Raw genomic sequence first — 23653 nt, 5'->3', positions numbered from 1 at the left:
GACTGATTAAACAGACTGCAACAGAAACACAGTGATTCTGATTGAGCGCCTTATATAAGCAGTCAATAGACATCCTAATTAACATGTGGAGAGATCTGAGATGATCCTTAATCAGGGCAAACTGATTAGCACGTCATGCTCTGTTTCTATGGTACAACACTACTTTTGCTGTCCATTCGCCTATTTATGTTGCTGCTTTCCCTTCATTTGAATTCAGAATGACAAGGTGGCACAGCTGGCAGAGCCACTGCCTCACAGTGCCAGAGACCCCGGGTTCGATCCTGACCCGTGCTGTCTGTGTGGAGTTTGCACTTTCTCCCCGTGACCACGTGGGTTTCCTCCGGGTGCTCTGGTTTCCACCAAAGACAATGGATCGATGGTTGTTTTTTTGTCACATATGCACAGCCCAGTGTGATTCTCGTGCACAACCACAGATGCACAGTCAGCACAGATTTGGCACCATTTAATGTAAAATAGAAGATGACGCGGGGTTTGTAGATTAATTGACCTCTGTGAATCGCCCCCTTGTGTGTAGGATGTGGGATAACATAGAACTAGTGTGAACAGGTGATTGTTGGTCTGAATGGACTCCATGCTGTATCTCTAAACGAAACTAAACTAAGCTAAATCCAGGACCTGAGGTCATAGCCTCAGAAGGGTGCTCTTTTAGAAAGGAGGTGAGGAGGAAGAACTTCTTAGTCAGAGGGTAGTTATTCTGTGCAACTCCCTCTGGCGGTGGAGGCCAAGTCGGTGGATATTTTTGAGGCAGAGATGGACAAATTCTTGATTAGAACGGGTGTCAAGGGTTATGGGGAGAAGGCAGGAAAATGGGATTAGGAGGCAGAGATCAGCCATGATTGAATGGTGGAGTAGGCTCGATGGGCCGAATGGCTCCTATAACATGTGAACTTGTGAAATCCTTCTCCGAGATTGGAAATGCAAACACTAGCGCAAACGTCAGAGGGTGAAAGTGTTTAAAGGAGATGTGCGGGGCGATGATTTTTCACAGGGGGCGGTGGGTGCCTGGAACGTGCTGCGGGGGCACGTGGTGGAGGCACTGCCAGGGGTGGCGTTAGAGAGGTTTTTAGATTGGCACATGGATATGCAGGGAGAAGATCTTGTTGCGTGCAAACCAGTCAGCAGAAAGACAATACATGATTACAATCGAGCCGTCCACAGTGTACAGATAGATACATAATGAAGGGAATAACATGAATAACATTTAGTGCAAGATTAAGTCCAGTATATTCCAATCAAAGATAGTCCGAGGGAAATTTTGTTGGAAGAAGGGTCTCGACCAGAAAACCACCTATCCATGTTCTCCAGAGATGCTGCCGGACCCGTCGAGTTACTCCAGCACTAGGAATCATTTTTTTAATGGATTAGTATAACTTGGCATCAAGTTCAGCACAGATATCGAGGTCTGTGCTGCACTGTTCTATAGATCCATGATCCAAACCAGTGACTTTTCTTCAAAATTACTTTGTTGGTAAATAAGAAACATAGAAGTATTATGCAGGAGTAGGCCATTCTGCCCTTCGGGCCAGCACTGCCATTTAATATGATCATGGTTGATCATCCAGAATCAGTACCCCGTTTCTGCTTTCTCCCCATATCCTTTGATTCCGATAGCCCTAAGAGCTATTTTTATTTTTATTTATTTAACCTTTATTTAACCAGGAGAAGTCTCATTGAGATTAAAAATCTCTTTTACAAGAGAGTCCTGGCCAAGACAGGCAGCAGCACAGTTCCACAGTTACAGACAATAATTTAAAAATAACAGAGAACATATAAATAGAATCACAGTCAGAACATCATCAAACAAAGCATGTACAGACAGAAGAGCCCGCTTCAACATCATTAAGAAGGGATTTAAATCTGTTTATAGAAACCAGCTCCTTAAGTTTCAGTTCATTCTGCAGCTGGTTCCATGTGAAAGGAACAGCATAACTAAATGCCCTTTTCCCCAGTTCAGTACGGACTTTAGGTACGGTTAGTAAGAACAAGTCCTCAGGGCGGAGCTGATAGTTCCTGTGCTTTTTCGAATTACATACTTCTGCAGGTATGAAGGAAGAACACCGAGGATAGTCTTATAAATAAGGATATGCCAATGATGGAGTCTGCGGGTGGACAGGGCAAACCATCCAACTTGAGCATACAAAGTGCAGTGGTGCGTGAGGGTTTTAAAATTAGTAACAAATCTCAGTGCTCCGTGGTAGACCGTGTCCAAAGACTGTAGGCATTTTGAAGATGCATTCATATATAAAACATCACCATAGTCCAACACAGACATAAACGTTGCACCAACAAGTCTTTATCCAACTCTCTTGAAAACATCCAGTGAATTGGCCTCCGCTGCCTTCTGTGGCAGCCAATTCCATAGATTCACAACCCTCTGGGTGAAAACGTTTTTCCTCATCTCAGTCTTAAATGGCCGACCCCTTATTCTTAAACTGTGACCTCTGGCTCTGGACTCCCCCAACATCGGGAACACTTTTGCTGCATCTAGCATGTCCAATCCCTTAAGATTTTTTTAACATGTTTCCCTAAGATCCCCTCTCATCCAGTGACCTCCACTCCAGTGAGTACAAGCCCAGTCGACCCATTATTTCATCATATGTCAGTCCCGCCATCCCGGGAATTAACCTGGTGAACCTACGCTGCACTCCCTCAATAGCAAAATCCTTGGGAAATCTGCTGTTTAAATGCAAAACACAATGCTGGAGTAACTCAGCGGGTCAGGCAGCGTCTATGGAGGGAATGGATGGACAGGTAATGTGTCTTGTGCATCTTCAGACTGAGTGTCGAGGAGAGGGGAGAGGGGGGGGGAGGGAAGATAGCTGGAAAAGAGGTGGGGGCAGGACAAGGAGTGCAAGGTTTTATCAGAAAACGTTATTTCTCGTTGGAGTTTGTTTAGTATCCTTGAGGCGATCTGCTGCAGCACAGTGGTGAAGTTAGCAGACCAGAAAACCAAATGCCTTGCCTAATGATGCAAGATGTGAGTTCAAATTCCATTCACAGCAACTGGGGAATTTAAATTCAATTAATTGAATAATCTGGAATAAAGTTAGAGCATTGATAACGGTGGTCGTGAAACAACGAAAAATCCGCCCATTTCACATCTAGCTCTGTTCTATTAATGTCCTTCTGGGAAGGAAATGTTTCGTTTTGTTTATTGTTGAGAATGAGACGAATAGATCGGGTAGATGCCCAGAGACTTTTACCCAGAGTAGGGGAATCGAGGACCAGAGGACATAGGTTCAAGGTGAAGGGGAAAAGATTTAATAGGAATCCGAGGGGTAACTTTTTCACAGAGGGTGGTGGGTGTATGGAACAAGCTGCCAGAGGAGGTAGTTGAGGATGGGACTATCACATTGTTTAAGAAACAGTTGGACTGGTACATGGATAGGACAGGTTTGGAGGGTTATGGGCCAAGCGCAGCTAAGTGGGACTAGGGTAGCTGGGACATTGTTGGCCGGTGTGGGCGAGTTGGGCCGAAGGGCCTGTATCCACACTGTATCACTCTATGTCTCCATGTACCCTGGTAGAGTGAGAAGCATTTTGGTGCACAATCTCCAGTCAAGTAAGCACCATACATGATTACAATCTCCAGTCAAAGTAAACGCCATACATGATTACAATCAGGCCATCCGCAGTGTCCATACTGGATACAGTTTAGTTTAGTTTAGAGATGGCAACAGGCCCTTCGGCCTACCGAGGCCATGCCGACCAACAATCCCCGCACTTTAACACACTAGGAACGATTTACAACTTTACCGAAGCCAATTAACCCACAAACCTGTACGTCTTTAGAATGTGGGAGGAATCCGGAGATCTTGGAGAAGGTTGAAGGGTTACCACAGCTGGGATGAGTTTTATTCTCTCTCAACGTGCCCGCGGATGTCATCTTTGCGCGGGGCGGTGGTGGAAGCAGCCGCCGGCATCACGGCCCTACTTCATCCATCCAGTGCCACCAGGTACTTAGCCCTTAAACTGAGAAAATAAGAAGTGCACATTTCCTGAGGCCAAGGTTAGATTTGATATTTGTAGGAAGGAACTGCAGATGCTGGTTTACACCGAAGGTAGACACAAAATGGTGGAGTAACTCAGCGAAAGGCCTAGATGTCACCCATCCCTTCTCTCCAGAGATGCTGCCTGTCCCGCTGAGTTACTCCAGCGTGTTGTGTCGATCTCTGGTGTAAACCAGCATCTGCAGTTCCTTCCTACACAACAATAAACTAAACTGAATTAAAATAAACGAAACTAAATTATTTGGCCGGCAATATTCATTGATTGGAGCCAGGAGATGGTTCTTTACTTCTGAAAATGAGGAAATAAAATGGATATAATTCATTCCAATGGACGATGATGAATATTAGTAGCTTTATTCGTAGCGTTAACATGGATCTCTTGTGTAAGGCACCTATAGGGTTTCCAACTGTCCCGTATTAGCCGGGACATCCTGTATATTGGGCTAAATTGGTTTGTCCCATATGGGACCGCCCTTGTCCCGTATTTGACTGCTACTACTCGGATCGAGGGACTGTCGGGTCTGAGTGCCACTTCCGGCCCCACCTCACCTGTCCCGACGTAGTGCAGCCCATGGAGTGCAGCAACAGCGCCTCGCCCGTGGCCCCGTCGGTCGGCAGCCCGGCCAGCTGTCCAACATTCAGACCTTCGCTTACCGCCGACACCACCACCACCACCACAGAAGGGATGGGTGACATCGGCTTCTCATGGCCGATCATCGGTTCATGAGTTGGATGGGGTGCTGGACTGGGAGCGTGACATCGCCAGGGCCAAAACTCCTCAGCCGGGCCGCTTGCCAGCTGGGCCTTGTGTGCAGTCCAGCACCCGGGCCAACTCATCATTCACCCAGCCACGGCCGAGTCAGTCAACGAATTGCCATCGGGAATCTGTCCCTTATTTTGACCTTTTGTCCTTTATTTGGGAGTGAGAAAGTTGGCAACCGTAGGTACCGATCATATTTTGTGATTTAGGATTAAGGCAACTTGGATATTTGGTTCCATATTCATGACTTATTATTAACGGCATTGAACGATTCTCTCCCCTCTAATCAATGGAAATGTAGTCAGGTTGGTTCTCTTTGGAGAAATCTTTGCATGGATAATATCCCAATGCATGGTTGATGGAACTATATAGAGATTTATTCAGTTAAGAGCAATGCTATTGTTGGCATCTGAGCGGCACGGTGGCACAGCGGTGGCAAGAGCTGCTGCCTAACAGTGCCAGTACCCGGGTTTGATCCTGACCACGGGTGCTGCGTGTACGGAGTTTGTACGTTCTCCCCGTGACCTGCGTGGGTTTTCTCTGGGTGTCACGGTTTCCTCCCACACTCCAAAGACGTACAGGTTTGTAGGCTAATTGGCTTCTGTTAAAAATTGCAAATTGTCCCTAGTGTGTGTGTGTGTGTGTGTAGGATAGTGTTAGTGTGCGGGGATCGCTGGTCGGTGCGGACTCAGTGGGCCGAAGGGCCAGTTTCCGCGCTGTATCTCTAAACGAAAGTAAAATACTAAATACAAACCATGTCTAAATGTTGAATTTAATTGCTAATATTTATTCTCATTGATTGGAATGAAAAACTCACAATTTACTTCTGCATTCTTTTCCATTTGAAGGGATCTACACTTGAGGTCTGTTCCCATCAGTTGCCATTTCCTACCAATAAATGGCTACTTTCAGTCATTGCATTTAAAGCATTTGTGCTGGCAGATTATGCGACTGGCCCCTCAATAAGCTGTGCAGTAGGTGGCTGTTGAATAGTGTTCAGACGCAGAGAAGTTTCCTCAAAAGAAACTCACTTGAATTTAAAGTGCTTTGAAATGCCCTAAACACATGAAAGGCTCCATATAAAATGTGAAGCTGTTTTAATCCTCTCTGTGCCCCTTGATTGTGAGCAGAGATTTTAGATGTCACTCTGCTTTACAATGGAACAACGTTCCCGGATATTCTATTTGCTGCATTTCTTCAGCAGCCCACTCGTTCAAAATATATAAGGGCGCAGTGGTAGAGTTGCCGACTCACAGCGCCAGAGTCCTGAGGGTCCATCCTGACTACGGGTGCTGTTTGTACGTTCTCCCCACGACCTGCGTGGCTTTTCTCCGGGTGCTTCGGTTTCCTCCCACACTCCAAAGACGTACAGGTTTGTAGGTTAATTGGCTTGGTATGAATGTAAATTGTCCCTGGGGTTGTGTAGGATAGCGTTCGTGCGCGGGAGGATCGCTGGTCGGTACGGACTCGGTGGGCCGAAGGGCCTGTTTCCGCGCTGTGTCTCTAAACCAAACTAATTTCCTCAAAATTGCCTTAAGGACGGCTCCTTCCACACTTTCCAAGTCGGACACTCCCCTGTGGGAGCGTCTGAGGATGTTTTAGCTGCGTTACTGCGATTGTATTGTATGGCCACTAATTGTCGTCATCCATGTGGGAACAATCAATTAATTGCCTGCTCCACTTTTTGCTTGTCTGCGAACAACTGCGACTTTCTGTGGGTTTGGTCTCAATTGCACTCCAAATGCAAAATAAATGAGAAGGTCGGTAGCAAGGCAGGGTTCTTTCAGTCTTTGATCTGGCCGTGTCGGTGAAAGAACTTGCTTTTATATAGTGCCCATAACATTTGCAGTTCATCCCAAAGTACATCACTGACAATGGATTTTTTTTCTTGAAGTGTAATTACATCCTATAAGCAAGCCATGTGCGGCTAAGGTCCCATGAATAACAAAACCAATTTTGTGTGAAGAAAGGTCTCGACCTGAAATGACACAAAAAGCTGGAGTAACTCAGCATGGATGGGCAGCATCTCGGGAGAGAAGGAATGGGTGATGTTTTAGGTCGAGTTCCTTCTTCAGACTGGGAATGAATCGTCACCCATTCCTTCTATCCATTGTCCCATTGAGTTACTCCAGCATTTTGTGACTTAACTACAAACCTGTACGTTTTGGGAATTTGGGAGAAAACCGGAGAAAAATGGGGAGAACGTACAGACGCTGTACAGACAGTCAGGATTAGTAGTCACGATCGAACCTGGGTCTTTTACAGCGCCAGGGACCCTAGGTTCGATCCTGACTACGGGTGCAGTCTGTATGGAGCTTGTACTTTCCCCACGTTACCTGCGTGGGTTTTCTCCGGGTGCTCCGGTTTCCTCCCACACTCCAAAGACGTGCAGGTTTGCAGGACAATTGGCTTGGTGAAATTGTAAATTGTCCCTAAGTGTGTGTAGGCTAGTGTTAGCGAGCGGGGATTACTGGTCGACGCGGACTTGGTGGGCCGAAGGGCCTTTTTCATTCAGCATTGTATCTCTAAACTAAACTGAACTAAACTTAAAGGCCAGGACAAATCACAGCCGGCAACAAATGAGATCAGGCAAGGTAGTTCAAAAACAAAATATTTTTGAACCATTTCAGAGACTTGAATTCCCATTTGACCTGGAAGTTAGGGTGCTCTTTAAGTTGGCAGTGAAGATAGACATAAAATGCTGGAGTAACTCAGCGGGACAGGCAGCATCTCTGGAGAGAAAGAATGGGTGACGTTTCGGGTCGAAACCCATCTTCAGACATCACCCATTCCTCCTCTCCAGAGCTGCTGCCTGACCCGCTGAGTTACTCCAGCATTTTCCGTCTATCTTCGGTGTAAACTCCACTTCAGCAGTTCCTTCCTGTACATTAAGTTGGCAGTGTTTGGGTGTTCAAATCCATACAATAACATCCATTTGTTTCACAGCCCTTGAGCAGAATCCACGGATATCTCAGATCAAACACTTTAGTTTGGGATGCACAGCAAAGAAGAATTTTAAAGGTACACAAAAATGCTGGAGAAACTCAGCGAGTGCAGCAGCATCTATAGAGCGAAGGAAATAGGTGATGTTTCGGCCCGAAACGTATACATATATATATACACACACACACACACACACACACACACACACACACACACACACACACACACACACACACACACACACACACACACACACACACACACACACACACACACACACACACACACACACACACACACACACACACACACACACACACACACACACACACACACACACACACACACACACACACACACACGCGCACACACACTTCAGACTTCTTCAAACTGAAGAAGGGTCTCGACTGTAAACATCACCTATCCCTTTTCTCCAGAGATGCTGCCTGACCCGCTGAGTTAAGGGCCTGCCCCACTTGGGCGTCATTTGCACGTCACGCCGGTGGCGAGCAAAGATTTTGTGAATCCCAAAATCCTGGGGAAGCCGCGCGCGACCGTGCATCACTGCCTACGTCACCACGCACCATGCGGGCGTAATGCGCACCATGTGGGCATCGTGCGTCGTGACGCGTAAATGACGTGCAAATGACGACCCAAGTGGGACAGGCCCTTTCTCCAGCTTTCTGTGTCTTATCTTCGGTTTAAACCAGCATCTGCAGTTCCCTCCTACACATGCACAATCAAATTCATAAAAGGACGATCCTGCTGATGTCAGTACTAATCTTCAAAAAGATCCACTTGCACGATGAAATAATTGTCATATTTTTGATATTGTACCGTGTGTAACTTTTCCTGACGGGTTTCATCAGGGCTTGACGGTTCGGCGGCCTTTTCGCGAGCTGACATTATTAAACTCTAGGTTTATTAGAAGGCAATGTCTGTTGTTGTGTTTTCGATGCATTGATAACGGCGCATCTGCACTCGGGAGAATGAATCTTTTTCTTAAAAGCCCTCCTTGTGGAGTGATGTTATTGAATATGTACAAAATCCTGTGGGAATTCTGCTAGCACAGGAAATTATTGCCTTCTCTCTTACATGTCCGATAAAAATATTGAACTAATGTAGTTGTTCGGTTTGACAAATGCTTCCTCTGACATGCAGAATTGATACTAGTAAACCAACTCCCGCTCCTACCCTTCTCTCTCCCTCCTCCATTTTATAAACTGATCTTCACCTAATGACAGTCTCTTTAAGATTGATCTATTTCGCAGGCTGTTGGTTTTATATTTTACTTGGTCACGGCGTTAGTGAGGGGGAGTATTTCATTTGGGGGTTGTCTGGTACTTGCTTTGCAATGTGATCTTCCACACTGACCAAGTCATCAGGGACTGATAAGGTCATAGAAAAAGGACACAAAGTGCTGGAGTAACTCAGCGGGTCAGGCAGCATCTCTGGAGAACACGGAAAGGTGACGCTTCGAGTCGAGACCCATCTTCAGTGATTGTGGGGTGGGGTGGGGGGGGGAGCTGGAAAAGGGGAGAGGCAATAGACAATAGGTGCAGGAGTAGGCCATTCGGCCCTTCGAGTGAAAGCACGGGCTACCTGAAGTTAGAGAAGTCAACGTCCATTGCAGGGGAACGTACCTGGGGAGGGGGTGGTTTGGGTGGGAAGGGACGAGTTGACCAGGGAGTTACGGAGGGAACGGTCTCTGCGGAAAGCAGAAAGGGGTTTGACATCAGTCTGAGGAAGGGTTCTCGACCCGAAACGTCGCCAATTCCTTCTCTCCATAGACGCTGCCTCACCCGCTGAGTTACTCCGGCATTTTGTGTCTACCAGCAAACCCATGTCGTGTTTTAATGGAACCTTCTGCTCTGTTGGGCCCCAGCTCTCAGCTCGAGTCCTTGTTTATATGTCCTGCATTAAAACCCGTCTGCTATTGACTCATTCCCCGAGTTGCAATCAATAACACATGTCAACTGACTGTCTTGCTATGAGAAAAATGACTGCTACTTTATGCCTATGTTGCAGCTGTCGCTGCATCGCTAGGTGATTTATTGTACACTGAGAGATTTGAAACAGTTAAGTGTTTCGCTGAATCGAGGGACAGACGGGCGGGGCTAAATGGCCGGCAAAAGTGCCCAGTGCCAGCTTCAAATGCAAGTGCTTCTTCACCCCTCCCCCACCCCCCCCCCCCAATCCCCCTTTGTCAGCCCTGTGGACTGTGAACATAAACGTGGAAGATTTGCGATATGCAAAGTGTTGTCGAGACTCAGCGGGACAGGCAGTATCTCTGGAGGACGTGGATAGGCACCGTTTTTGGGTCGGGACCCTTCACGCTAGTTGCACAGTAGGAGGGAGGGTGGGGGAGGGGGGTGAAAGCTGGAGGACAAGGTTTGGCGAGTGATAGGTGGATAGAGAGAAATGTGAGGTGTAGCAACTTGGGAAGTCTAACATGGGCAGGACCTACACAGTGAACGGCAGGGCCCAGGGGAGTGTTGTAGAGCACAGGAATCTTGCAGTTCCTTGAAAGTGGCGCCATGGGTAGATAGGGTCGTCAGAAAGGCTTTCATCAGTCTGAATCTTGAGTATAAGAGTATAAAGTTGAAAGGTCATGTTACAGTTGTATAAGACGTTGGTGAGGTTACATTTAGAGCATTGTGTTTAGTTTCAAAATTATGCGAGGAATAGATTGGGTAAATTCAGTCATCTGCCTAGTGTAGGGGAATCAAGAACCAGACTATATAGGCTTAAGATTAGGGAGGAAAGATTTAATAGGAACCCGAGGGATAATTTATTTACACAAAGGGTGGGGGATGTATGGAACAAGCTGTCGGAGGAGGTAGTTGAGGCAAGTACTATCATAACCTTTAAGAGATAATTGGACAGGTCTATGGATCGGACAGGTTTAGCGGGATATGGGCCAAGCATGGGTAGATGGGACTAGTGTAGATGGGACAAATTGGTCGGTGTGGGCAAGTTGGGCTGAAGGGCCTGTTTTCACGTGGAATGACTCTATGACTGTGACTCTATTCAGGTGAAGTGGACTTTTTATTGGCAGATGATCGGACAAAGACTAGAGAGGGTGGCACCGTGACACAGCGGTAGAGTTGTTGACTTACTGAACCAGAGACCTGGGTTTGATCCTGACTCCAGGTGCTGCCTGTGTGGAGTTTGTACGTTCTCCCAATGACCACGTGGGTTTTCTCCGGGTGCTCTTGCTTCCTCCCACACTCCAAAGACGTACAGGTTTGTAGGTTCATTTGACTTTGGTAAAAATTGTAAATTGTCCCACAGTGCGTAGGATAGCGCTAATGCACGGGGATCGCTGGTCGGCTCAGAAACGGTGGGCCGAGGGGCTTGTTTCCACATTATATCTCTAAACTAAGGAGATATGGGTAGAGGAAATGTGAAGCTAGAGGAAGGAATATAGATGGAAGCAGATGGGGGAAAGCGGGGGGGGGGGGGTGAAGGGGTACAGGTGATACTGATGCATCTCAGGGTAAAGTGCAGGGAAATTACAGTTGATTACTAGGAAGGTCAAGAGTTTTTTGAATGTTATCAAAAATGTTGCTGAAATCATGGAATTATTGAGAAAATCTAAAACATATATTTGGTTACAAGGCACTGTTTTGAACGCTGGAATGATTCTGATACCCTATCCCTGCACCACAAGTTCACTGTGTTTGGATCCTGTTTCCTATTTCCATTTCTATCTTTAGCTACCAAATGGAAATGGCAGTGGAACAATAATTTAGTTGAACTTTGGAAATCTATACGGAAATATATATGAATTGGGAAGGGGGAGGGCCAAATGCAAGCCCCAGTCTTTTGATTTTAGTTTTAGAGATACGGCGCGGAAACAGGCCCTTCCGCTCGCCGAGTTGTCACCGACCAGTGATCCCCACACATTAATAGCCCTGTCCCACGGTGCGAGTTCATCCCAAGAGCTCTCCCGAGTTTAAAAAAAATCAAACTCGGGGTAATCACGGAGAATGAACGTAGCGGGTACGTCGGAGCTCGGGGACGTCTCTTAGCGGCTCGTAACGCTAACGGCAGGTACTAGGGAAGACTCGCTAACGGCAGGTAAGCACGGGAAGACTCGTGAAGATTTTTCAACATGTTGAAAAATGTCCATGAGAGCCCCGAGTACCGACGAGTGGCCATTACTGTAAATCTCCGAGTTCGAATCAGGGCAAACGCGGGGGAGCTCTTGGAATGAACTTGTACCGTGGGACAGGGCCATAACACTACTCGACACACACTCGGGACAATGTTACATTTTATGCCAAGCCAATTACCCTGCGAACCTGTACGTCTTTGGTGTGTGGGAGGAAACTGAAGATCTCGGAGAAAACCCACGCGGGTCACGGGGAGAAGGTACAAACTCCGTGCGGACAAGCACCCGTAGTTGGGATCGAGCCCGGATCCTGGTGCTGTAAGGCAGTAGCTCTACTACCGCGCCACTGTGCCGCCTTTAATGTTGGCAGAAATGTAATGTTGTCACTGTTTTTCAATGTTAACGACTTCCTCTCTCAGAAGGAACCAGGTGTAAATACTTCCAACAATTGCATTTATATCGTGCCCATAGTAAACATAGTAACAAGTCCCATGCTAGTTCACAGCCGTATTATCAGTCAAAAATTGACATTAAGCCAAAACGAGACTGGCCTATCCAGATGTATTTAAAAACACATTTAAACATGCCATATTTTTTACAAAAGTCACAAAATCTATTTGTGTAGGAAGGAACTGCAGATGCTGGTTTACACCGAAGATAGACACACAAAGCTGGAGTAACTCAGCGGGTCAGGCAGCATCTGCGGAGAAACGGAATAGGTGACGTTTCGGGTCGAGACCCTTCTTCAGGCAAATCTATTTGTTGTTTCTCATTTCATCTTATTGGCGTGTGAATTTTTTTTCCAAAAATAAATTTTATTTGCAATAAAAAATATTTACAAAACAAAAAACTTTGCAAAAGTTGTTCATAGTTTTTTCTTGTCTATACATTCAATAGTGCTACACTTAGTAGAGTTAACACACGTTATTCTGAATGGTGGCAGATTAAGATAAAGGGGAGGTACAACGAGCCCTAGGTGTCCTTGTACATCAGTCACTGAAAGTAAGCATGCAGGTACAGCAGGCAGTTAAGAAAGCTAATGACATGTTGGCTTTCATAGCGAAATTATTTGAGTACAGTAGCAAGGTGATCCTACTGCAGATGTACAGGGTCCTGGTGAGACAGCATCTGGAGTATTGTGTGCAGTTTTGGTCTCCTAATTTGAGGAAGGACATTCTTGTTAATGAGGGAGTGCAGCGTAGGGTCACCAGGTTAATTCCTGGGATGGTGGGTCTGGGTTTATATTCACTGGAATTTAGACGGATGAGTGGGGATCATGTAGAAACATATAAAATTCATAAGGGATTGTACAGGGAAGATGCAGGAAAAATGTTACCGATGTTGGGGGAGTCCAGAACCAGGGGTCACAGTTTAAGAATAAGGGGTAGGCCATTTAGGACTGAGATGAGGAAATACTCTTTCAGCAAGAGAGTTGTGAATCTATGGAATTCTCTGCCAAAGAAGACATTGGAGGCCAATTCGCTGGATGTATGCAAGAGAGAGTTAGATTTAGCTCTTAGGGCTTACTGAATCAACGGGTATGGGGAGAAAGCAGGAACAGGGTACTGATTCTTGATGATCAGCCATGATTATATTGAATGGCGGTGCTGGTTCGAAGGGGCGAATGGCCTACTCCTGCACCTATTTTCTATGTTTCTATTCATGTGGTCCCCCCTAGGGTGATATCCCTTCCCACCGGACTCTGCCCCTCAATGTCCAGCACTGGATGGACCCTAGGCTGTGGTCCTTCCCCATGGAGTCTTGCCGGTGGCTGCACCAAGCCACAATGTGTCTCTTGGCACGTTAAATAGACCAAAGAAGGATGGCTCAAAATTCGCAGCAAGTCAAATAAACCATGAACCTCATTACTACAGTTTAAATAACAAGGAACTGCAGATGCAGGTTTAAACCAGAGACAGACCAGATACACACAAGCATGGGGTATTTCAGCGGGTCTCTGGAGTAAAGGAATGGGTGACGTTTCAGGTCGAGACCCTTCTTCAGACTGAGTGTCAGGGGAAAGGGGAACGAGAGATATAGATTGTACTCGGGGGGGAAATGAATGGAGGATGTGCATAAAGCAAAGATGATAAAGGAAAGGTGGAGCCCACAATGGTCCATTGTTGGCTGTGGGCCAGGTGATAACGAATTACGCAAACAGTGAAACTCAACAGGACGACAGCAAAACTAGTACAACGACTAGGGTGGGGGAGGGACAGAGAGAGAAGAGGGAAGAAAATGAGAGGTACAAAATACTTCGCTAGGCAACGCTTATGTTTGTTAAAGGCTCAAGAAGGAACTGCAGATGCTGGAAAATCGAAGGTAGACAAAAATGCTGGAGAAACTCAGCGGGTGCGGCAGCATCTATGGAGCGAAGGAAATAGGCAACGTTTCGGCACGAAACGTTGCCTATTTCCTTCGCTCCATAGATGCTGCCGCACCCGCTGAGTTTCTCCAGCATTTTTGTCTACCTTTGTTAAAGGCTTGTTGGCAGTCAGTTTAAGTGACATTTAAGCAGTAGATTCTGGCATGAATTCTGTAGATGCAATCCTAGTCAGTATTTGCTGATTCAACTGGAGTCTTGGATAAACTCACTTGCAAAGTGAAAATCACACGAGTTAAAATTAACACGTGTAATAATTAATTCATAAATTCTGCTAATTTTTGCCCAGGAATGTCCCTTTATTTACTGAACATTATTATTATTATTATTCAGTGTAAATTTATCTTAATTGTGAATATCCACATAAACATTGGGCACAGCGGTAGAGTTGCTGCCTTACAGCGCCAGATACCCAGGTTGGATCCTAACTACGGGTGCTGTCTATACGGAGTTAGTACGTTCTCCACGTGACCGTGTGGGTTTTCTCCCAGAGCTTTGGTTTCCACCCACTCTTCAAAGACGTACAGGTTTGCAGGTTAATTGGCTCGGTACAAATGTAAATTATCCCTAGTATGTGTAGGATAGTGTCCGTGTGCGGGGATCACTGGTCGGTGCAGACTCGGTGGGTCGAAGGGCCTGTTTCCGCTTTGTATCTCTAAACTAAACTAAAAATCTGCAACTTTGAGGATGAGATTCTGTTAATGCAGAAGCTCTGTGAAATAAAGTGGCCACTGGCGTGCCGAGAGGAATGTATAAACTTAAATTCCACTACCAGCTAGAAACAGAACATAAAGTGCTGAAGTAACTCAGCAGGTCACGCAGAATGGACAGGCGACGTTTCGGGTCGGGACCCTTCTTCAGACTGCTGGGGTGTGGGTGGGAGGGGGAGAAAGCTGGGAAAGAAAGGTAAGGGCTGGACAAAGTTTGGCGAGTGATAGGTGGATACAGCTGAGGAAGGATTAATTGGCAGATGGATGGAGTAAGTGGCAAGGCAGGAGAGATAGGGGTGTCAGAAAAGGAGAGAAGAGGAGATGTGAGTGGGTTAACATATGATGAGCATTTGACAGCACTGCGCCTCTACTCGCTGGAGTTTAGAATGAGGGGGGGTTTAGATGAGCGGGCACTTCATTAAAACTTGCCGAATAGTGAAAGGCCTGGATAGAGTGGATGTGTAGAGGATGTCTCCACTCGTGGGAGAGTAGGACAGGAGGTCGTAGCCTCAGAATTAGAGGAAGTACCTTTAGGAATGAGATGAAGAGGAATTTCTTCAGTCAGAGGGTGGTGAACCTGTGGATTCATTGTCACAGAAGGCTGTGGAGTCGATCAACTGATATTTTTGTACGGCAGAGATAGATAGATTCTTGATTACTACGGGTGTCAGGGGTCATGGGGAGAAGGCAGGGGAATTGGATTGAGAGGGAGAGATAGATCAGCCACGATTGAATGCTGGAGTAGCATTGATGGGCCGAATGGCCTAATTCTGCTCCTATCACATGAACTTACAAACTTGAATATAAAGAGAAAGGCACTTGTGGGCAAGGTTGCGCTGAGGCAGGTGTTTACAATGCGTCCCCCAGCACGTCTGGAGCGAAACACACGGCAACATTCCCCGACGGACATCTCGCTCTGCTGGGAGGTCAACAGGTCTCGGGCAGGGCAAAGAGCGTCCTTCGCCGAGTTGATGACCTTCCAGCAGCAGTCGATGTCCGTGTCCGAATGTGTCCCTGGGAACAATCCGCAGATCAGAGAGCCCTCTGTTTTACAGAGCTGTTAGAACTGATCCGTGACAAGGACCCTTGCATTCTTAATTTAGTTTAGTTTAGAAACAGGCCCTTCGGCCCACCGAGTCCGTGCCGACCACCGATCCCCACGCACAAACACTATCCACTAACTCCAGGGACAATTTATAGTTATACCAAGCCTACAAACCTGTACGTCTTTGGAGTGTGGGAGGAAACTGGAGCACCCGGAGTAAAACCTACGCTGGTCACACGGAGAACGTACAGATAGCACCCTTAGTCAGGATCAAAACCGGGGTAGCCAGCGCTGCAAGGCGGCAACTCTAGCGCTGCGCCACCGCGCCGCCCGTTCTCCAGACTCGCATCGCAAACCCACGCTCTGCAGAGTCTGAGCAGGCATGCCGGCCCATTTTCAGGTTGCACGGGGGCTGCATGCTGTCGGACCCCCGCAGCCTGTTTGCAGGAGACGATGCAGGAGCAGGAAGAAAGGACAGAGGGTGCGGATTCCACAGATGTTTCAGATTCCACAAATAATTGCCCATTGATTGAATGCAGCAATTAGGATTCCCCTGCCTTTAGCGAGAAGGCTATTAAATATAGAAGCTTGTCATCTCCTCACATAATACTCGAGCTTCGTACCATTGGAGTGTCTGGGAGCACTGCATGCAATGAATTATTTTGAAGTTAGGAAGGCAAAACTAGCAATCAATCTGTGCCACACACAATCAGGAATGAGCGATCACCATGGTTTTTATTGGCAGGACAAAGAACTCTGGCCAGGATATCGGGAGAGGTTTTAAATATTCCCAGAGCAGAGTCTCTCTGTCACACAGCCAGGAAACATACATTTAGTTCTCCACTTGGAACCCCCACTGGTTTTATATTTTGTGCAGCAGTTTCATAGTCTATAATGGTACCTGTATTCTTTCTCCAACTGTCTACCGATCTGACTGTGTATCTGTCTGTCTCTCACGGTGTACCTCTCGAAATATCTCAATACTCTTTCTCCTGTCCCTCTTCCTCACAGTTAGTCTCCCTCACCCGCTCTGCCTTCCTCTTCCTCCTCCTTCCCCTCACCTCCCCTCCTCTACCCTCCTCCCCTCTCCTCCCCCCTCCTCCCCTCCGCTCCACTCACCACCTCTCCCCTCCCCACCTCTCCCCTCCCCCCCTCGTCTCCCCCTCTCCCTCCACTCTCTCCGCTTTCTCTCCCCTCCGCTCCCTGTCTCTCTCTTTCTCTCTCTCCTTCTCTCACTATCTCTCACGCACAGTATTTTTCTCTCTCTCTCTCCCAATCAATCTATTTCTCTCTCCTGCGATCTTCCCTCCTGGTTCCTATGTATTGCCGTGTTTCACTGTTGCTGTCTCATTGCCTCCCGCCACCTCTCAGTATCTCTCACACTCTCCATTCCCCCGCACTCTCCCCGTTACCATTTAGCTTCACGATGTTCAGGTACGTTCTTCCCCCAAACTATGCATTAGTTGCCACATTCCTTCTTCCTTTTTCTCGCACCAGACAAACAATGACGTCCCGGCACTTGATGCTGAATCAGGACAGTTTTGTGCCTGGGAACAACACACGAAGAAGCTAGAATAAGACTTTCACACTTTACCTTTTAGAAATACAGCACAGAAACAGGCCCTTCGGCCCTCCGAGCCTGTGCCGACCAGCGATCGCCACACATTATTAGCACCATCGGATAATTTTTCCAACTTACTGAAGCCAATTAACCTACAAACCTGTACGTACGTCTTTGCAGCCAGAAACCGGAGCACCCGGAGGAAATCCATGCAGGTCACAGGGGGAACGTACAAAACCGTACAGACAGCGCCCGTAGTCAGGATCGAACCCGGGTCTCTGGCGCTGTAAGGCAGCAACTCTACCACAGCGCCATCGTGCCGCCCCTGTGAATACCAACTCGCAGACAGAGGAAGCCTTCAACCTGTCATTCTAGACTGGATCTCGGAGGCTACAGGAAAGTATCTAATTTCCTCAATCTGCTGACATCTTGTCAGAGTCAGCGCAGTTCATTGGGCTAATTCCTTTTCCCATTTGAATTGAAAACCTGGGCAAAAAGGGTTAGCTTCAGGTTCGTTATTGTCACGTGTACCGAGGTACAGTGACAAGCTTTGTTCTGCTTGTTATGAAATCAAAGCGGATTGGTAGCACGATGGCGCAGCGGTAGAGTTGCCTAGTTCCTTCGCTCCACAGATGCTGCTGCACCCGCTGAGTTTCTCCAGCACTTGTGGCTACCTTCAGGTTTGTAGGCTAATTGGACTTGGTAAAATTGTAAATTGTCCCTAGTGTGTGTCGGATGGTGCTAGTGTAAGGGGATAGAACAAGCAGAAGATCTCATCCATGGTGAATAGAGGTCAGTTGATGTAGGTGCGTAGTTTCATGGTCCTTGTTGCTTTTCTTAGAAAATGAAAGCAATCCTTCATTAGGTTTAGAGGACTTTGAACGCACTCCCCACCCAATAGTTTAGTTATGATTAATATTGTCATATGTACCGAGGAGGAGTGAAAATCTTTTGTTTGCATGCTATCCAGTCAAAGAAAAGATTATACATGGATACAATCTAAGCACCCACCATACACATATATAAAGGACAAGGGGTGCAACACTTAGTGCAAAGATATGACATTGAAGTCCACTAAAGTGTGATTGCACATTGTTCAACCTTCTCCAATGAGGTCGATGGGCGGTCCGGACCGCACTCCAGTTGGTGAGAGGACCGTTCAGTTGCCTGATTACAGTTCATAAGTTCATTAGTGATTGGAGAAGAATTAGGCCATTTGGCCCATCAAGTGGATGATCTGCCATGATCACATTGAATGGCGGTGCTGGCTCGAAGGGCGGAATGGCCTACTCCTGCACCTATTGTCTATTGTCTATTATGTCTACTCCACCATTCAATCGTGGCTGATCTATATTTCTCTCTCAACCCCATTCACCTGCCTTCTCCCCATAACCCCTGACACCCCTACTGATCGAGAATCTATCAATCTCTGCCTTGAAAATACCCATTGACGTGGCCTCCACAGCCTTCCGTGGCAAAGAATTCCACAGTCACCACCCTCTGACTAAAGAAATTCCTCCTCATGTCCTTGCTAATAGGAACGTCCTTTAATTCTGCGGCTATGACCTTGCAGTCCTAGATTCTCCCACTAGTGGAAACATCCTCTCCACATCCACTCTATCCAGGCCTTTCACTATTCGGTAAGTTTGAAAGGGGGGGGGGGGGGGGGGGAGTCATCTTTCTAAACTAGCAACTAGAGGCCCAGCGCCTTCAAACACTCTGGGAATAAACTGTCCCTGAATCTGGAGGTGTGCGTTTTCAAGCTTCTGTACCGCTTGCCTGAGGTGGGAGAGGGGAGAAGAGGGAGTGACCGGGGTGAGACTGGTCCGTGATTAAGATGGGATCAGGCTGCCAACAACATGCATGCCTGCTTATCTTTTGGTTTTGTTGATTGAAATCCTTTTTTATCCTTGAAGCAAAACCATAGTTGTTATTCCAAGATGCCAAGAAATAATTTGACATTGCGAGGCCACAGATTCTGGGAAAATCAGAGCTTTTAAGACAGTGATCGATAATGTCAGGTTCAAGATGGAGGCCGTATGGTCTCTGCCTGGTTCTAAGACCTGTTGGCAGCGTTGTACTGTATCTATATTATGTTACCAGGTCATTTCTCTGAGTGATTGAGTGATATGAAAGTTGCAGCACACATAGTACATTAATTTTGATAAGTTTCCAATATTGCCTTGGCTTACCCGAGCTGTTATTTAAACGTCTGAATTCGCAATGAGGGGGCAAAGCTGATTTAAATAATATGCAGCAATTCAAATTCAATTAATCTACCAGAAACAGAATTACTCGTAGGCAGCTCCGCCAAAATGCTTTTATATTTGCGGAAATCTAACCTCGTATGCAAGCAATAAATTCTGAGCAACCACACTATGCTGAGGTCAGATATGAAGTGTTGATTAAACACCTCAATAATAGTGTGAGAAGCCACTTATTGCCTCACGTTCCTGGGATATGTGATGTCTATCCCTTAAAGAGTCAATGTTTAGTTTAGTCTAGAGATACAGTGCCCAAACAGGCCCTTCGGCCCACCAAGTCCGTGCCGACCAGCGATCCCCGCACTCTAAGACAAGGGACAATTTCATCCGACCACAACCAGAGAGCGGTGCTGAACTACCATCTACCTCATTGGTGACCCTCGGACTATCCTTGATCGGGTTTTGCTGGCTTTACCTTGTACTAAATGTTATTCCCTCTATCATGTACAGCTGCTCCTCGACCTAAGATGGGGTTACATTCCGATACACCCATCGTAAACCGAAAATGTCACCAACGCATTGCGATATATTACGGTCACGTGACCGGAAGTGGCGTGCGGCTCGCTGCCGTTCCCGATCGTAAAGTCGAAATATCGCGAGTCGAAGCATCGTAAATCGGGGAGCGTCTGTATCTGTACACTGTAAATGGCTCGATCATCATGGTTTGTCTTTCCACTGACTGGTTCGCACGCAACAAAAGCTTTTCACTGTACCTCGGTACACGTGACAATAAACTGCACCAAACTTAACCAAGCCAATGAACCTACAATCCTGTACGTCTTTGGAGTGTGGGAGGAAACCGGAACTCCCGGTTAAAACCCGGGAAGGTCACAGAGAGATTGTACAAACTCTGTACAGACAGCACCCGTAGTCAGGATCGAACCCGGGTCTCTGGCGCTGAAAGGTAGCAACTGCACCGCTGCGCCACCGTGCCGCCCTAGAAAGGAGCACAAAGAGGAAAGGGGATTTGAAGTTGGCGTGACACAAGAGCATCGCCCATCATCTTGAATAGAGGGTCCAACAGATGAATGATTGAATGATACAGTCCCTTCAGCCCATCGTGCACGCTGAACTTCCATTACCCGTTCACGCAAGTTCCATGCTATCCCACTTTCCCACCCACTCCCCGCACATCAGGTCCAATACACAGAGGCCGTTAACCTACAAACTCACGTCATTGGGACGTGTGAGGAAACCCGCGCGGTTACAGGGAGAACGTGAGAACGCGCGGACAGACAGAATCCGATGTGAGGCTCGAACCGGGGTCTCCGGCACTGCGAGAAGGCAGCTGTACCAACTGCGCCACTGTGTCACTCTCGATGCTCTGCGCCACTTGCCTGGGCTGCAGGTTGGGGTAAAAACTACAGCAATGGCGATGGAGTCCACCATGCTCCAGTGTTGCTGATGAAGATAAGACACAAAATACTGGGGTAACTCAGGCAGCATCCCTGGGTAGAGGGGATGGGTGATGTCTCAGATCGAGACCCTTCTTCAGACAGAGAGTCAGGGGAGAGGGACACATAGAGATATTGACGGGTGAGGTGTAAAAACGAGACATCACAGGGGATGAAGCTCCGGGAGAATGTGGAATAGATCATTGTTTGCCTGGGGAAGTTGACAACGAAGCACACAAAGATAACATTGAATCAGGAGGACAGTAAAACTAGTCGGAGAACTGGGATAGGGGGAGGGAAGGAGAAAGAGGGAAAGCAAGGGCTACTTGAAGATAGAGAAGTCAATAATCATTGCCGCTGGGGTGTAAGCTGCCCAGGCAAAATATGAGCTGCTGTTCCTCCAATTCGCGCTGGGCCTCACTCTGACAGTGGAGGAGGCCCAGGACAGAAAAGTCAGTGTGGGAATGGGAGGGGGAGTTCATAAGATCATAGGAGCAGAATTAGGCCATTCGGCCCATAGTCTACTCTGCCACTCAATCATGGTTTATCTATTTCTCCCTCCTAACCCCATTCTCCTGCCTTCTCCCCATAACCCCTAACACCCATACTAATCAAGAATCTAGCTATCTCTGCCTTAAAAATATCTACTGACTTTGCCTCCACAGCCTTCTGAAGCAATGAATTCCACAGATTCACCGCCCTCTGACTAAAGAAATTCCTCCTCATCTCCTTCCTAATTGAAAGTCCTTTAATTCTGAGGCTATGACCTCTAGTCCTAGACTCCTCCACTAGTGGAAACATCTCCACATTTACTCTATCCTATCCAGGTTAAAGTGTTTAGCCACCCGAAGATCACGTAAGTCTAGGCGGACTGATGATGAGACAGCCATGAAGATTATATGTGTCATGTGTTCATTCGGGGACACAACATGCTGGCGTTACTCAGCGGGTCAGGCAGCATCTCTGGAGAAAAGGAATAGGTGACGTTTCGGGTCGAGGCCCTTCTTCAGACTGAGAATCAGGGGAAAGGAAAAAATGAGATATATACACGGTACATAGAACCGTACAAGTACAGTACAAATGAATGAAAAATATGCAAAAAGCAACGATGAACAAGGAGAGGCAGAGCCCACAATGGTTCATTGTTGGCTGCGGGCCAGGTGATAATGAGTGATACAGACAGTGAAACTCACCAGGATAACAGTGAAACTAGTACGACGACTAGGGCGGGGGAGGGACAGAGAGAGAGGGGGAAGCAAGGGTCACTTGAAGTTAGAGGTGCCCAAGTGAAATATGAGGTGCTCTTGCTCCAATTTGCAGATGGAGGCAGTGGAGAACAGTGGAGGCTGCACCAGTACTGACCTTTTATCTTACCTTGCTGAGAAAACATTTAAATACGTCCTTGAAAGGGAAGAGCAATGAGTTGCACATGGGGAGAGGTCATGAACACAAAATTATCTAGCCTCAAGTGAAGGAAGAATTCATTCCCGCTTCCTCTAGAGAGCAGCCAATATTTGGAACACACAGCAATCGATGTTAATTAGTGCTCCATCCTGTTAGTCTTTGTGAAAGTGAACCAGGATGAATATGTGAAGCAGTGAATGGAATTACAATTTTTTTCGTTTGCAAATAGAACCATTCCTTCTCGGGGAAATGTTCCAGCACCGGTCGTTTAGTGCAAGCCACACACAAAAGTGCTGGTGTATCTCAGCAGATCAGGCAAATCATACAAAGGGGTTCAAAGGTTACGGGGAGCAGGCAGGAGAATGGGGTTGAAGAGTGTAAATTAGGTCAGCCATGATCGAGTGGTGGAGCAGGCTCGATGGGCCGAATGGCCTAATTCTGCTTCTATGTTTTATTTATATAATGCATTCTGCAACCAGAGAAGCTCCAGAAACTTTAAGACACAAAATGCTGGAGTAATTCAGCGGGACAGGCAGCATCTCTGGAGGGAAGGAATGGGTGACGTTTTGGGTCGAGACCCTTCTTCAGACTGAGAGTCAGGAGAGAGGGTGGTTTAGTTTGGTTTAGTTCTTAGTTTGGAGATGCAGTATGGAATTAGGCCCTTCGACCCACTGAGTCGTGCTGACCGGCGGCCCGCACTAAACACTATCCTACACACATGCGAGGGACAATTTACAATTTTACTGAAGCCAATTAACTTGCAAACCTGTACGTCTTTGGAATGTGTGAGGAAAGTGAAGATCTCGGAGAAAAACCCACGCAGGTCAGTGGGAGAACGTACAAACTCTGTACGGACAGCACCCGTAGTCGGGATCGAACCCGGGTCTCCGTCAACAGAGATGCTAAAAGGATGGCACAGTGGTGCAGCTGGTAGAGCCGCTGCCTCACAGCGCCAGTGACCCAAGTTCGATCCTGACCTCAGGATCTTGCTGGAATTTAACTTCCTACGCTCCGTTTGACTTCCCGGGTTGCATTACGTTT

At 47.1% G+C, this 23653-nt stretch overlaps 1 protein-coding gene and 1 long non-coding RNA gene across 3 annotated transcripts in view; both read left to right on the top strand.

Moving 5' to 3' along the window:
- efna2 (ephrin A2) overlaps positions 1-23653 on the top strand; it is a 419301-nt gene that overhangs the window by 37135 nt on the left and 358513 nt on the right. The gene's annotated exons all lie outside the window — the stretch shown is intronic.
- Positions 4400-17037, top strand: LOC116989264. The gene is made up of 3 exons (XR_004416201.1): positions 4400-4412; positions 10540-10549; positions 16370-17037. It is a non-coding gene; the product is annotated as an uncharacterized LOC116989264 (long non-coding RNA).

The sequence above is a fragment of the Amblyraja radiata genome, chromosome 29, assembly GCF_010909765.2.
Source record: "Amblyraja radiata isolate CabotCenter1 chromosome 29, sAmbRad1.1.pri, whole genome shotgun sequence".
Lineage (NCBI taxonomy): Eukaryota > Metazoa > Chordata > Chondrichthyes > Rajiformes > Rajidae > Amblyraja > Amblyraja radiata.
Note: the sequence above shows the minus strand (reverse complement) of the source record. Positions and strands in the feature narration are given on the sequence as shown.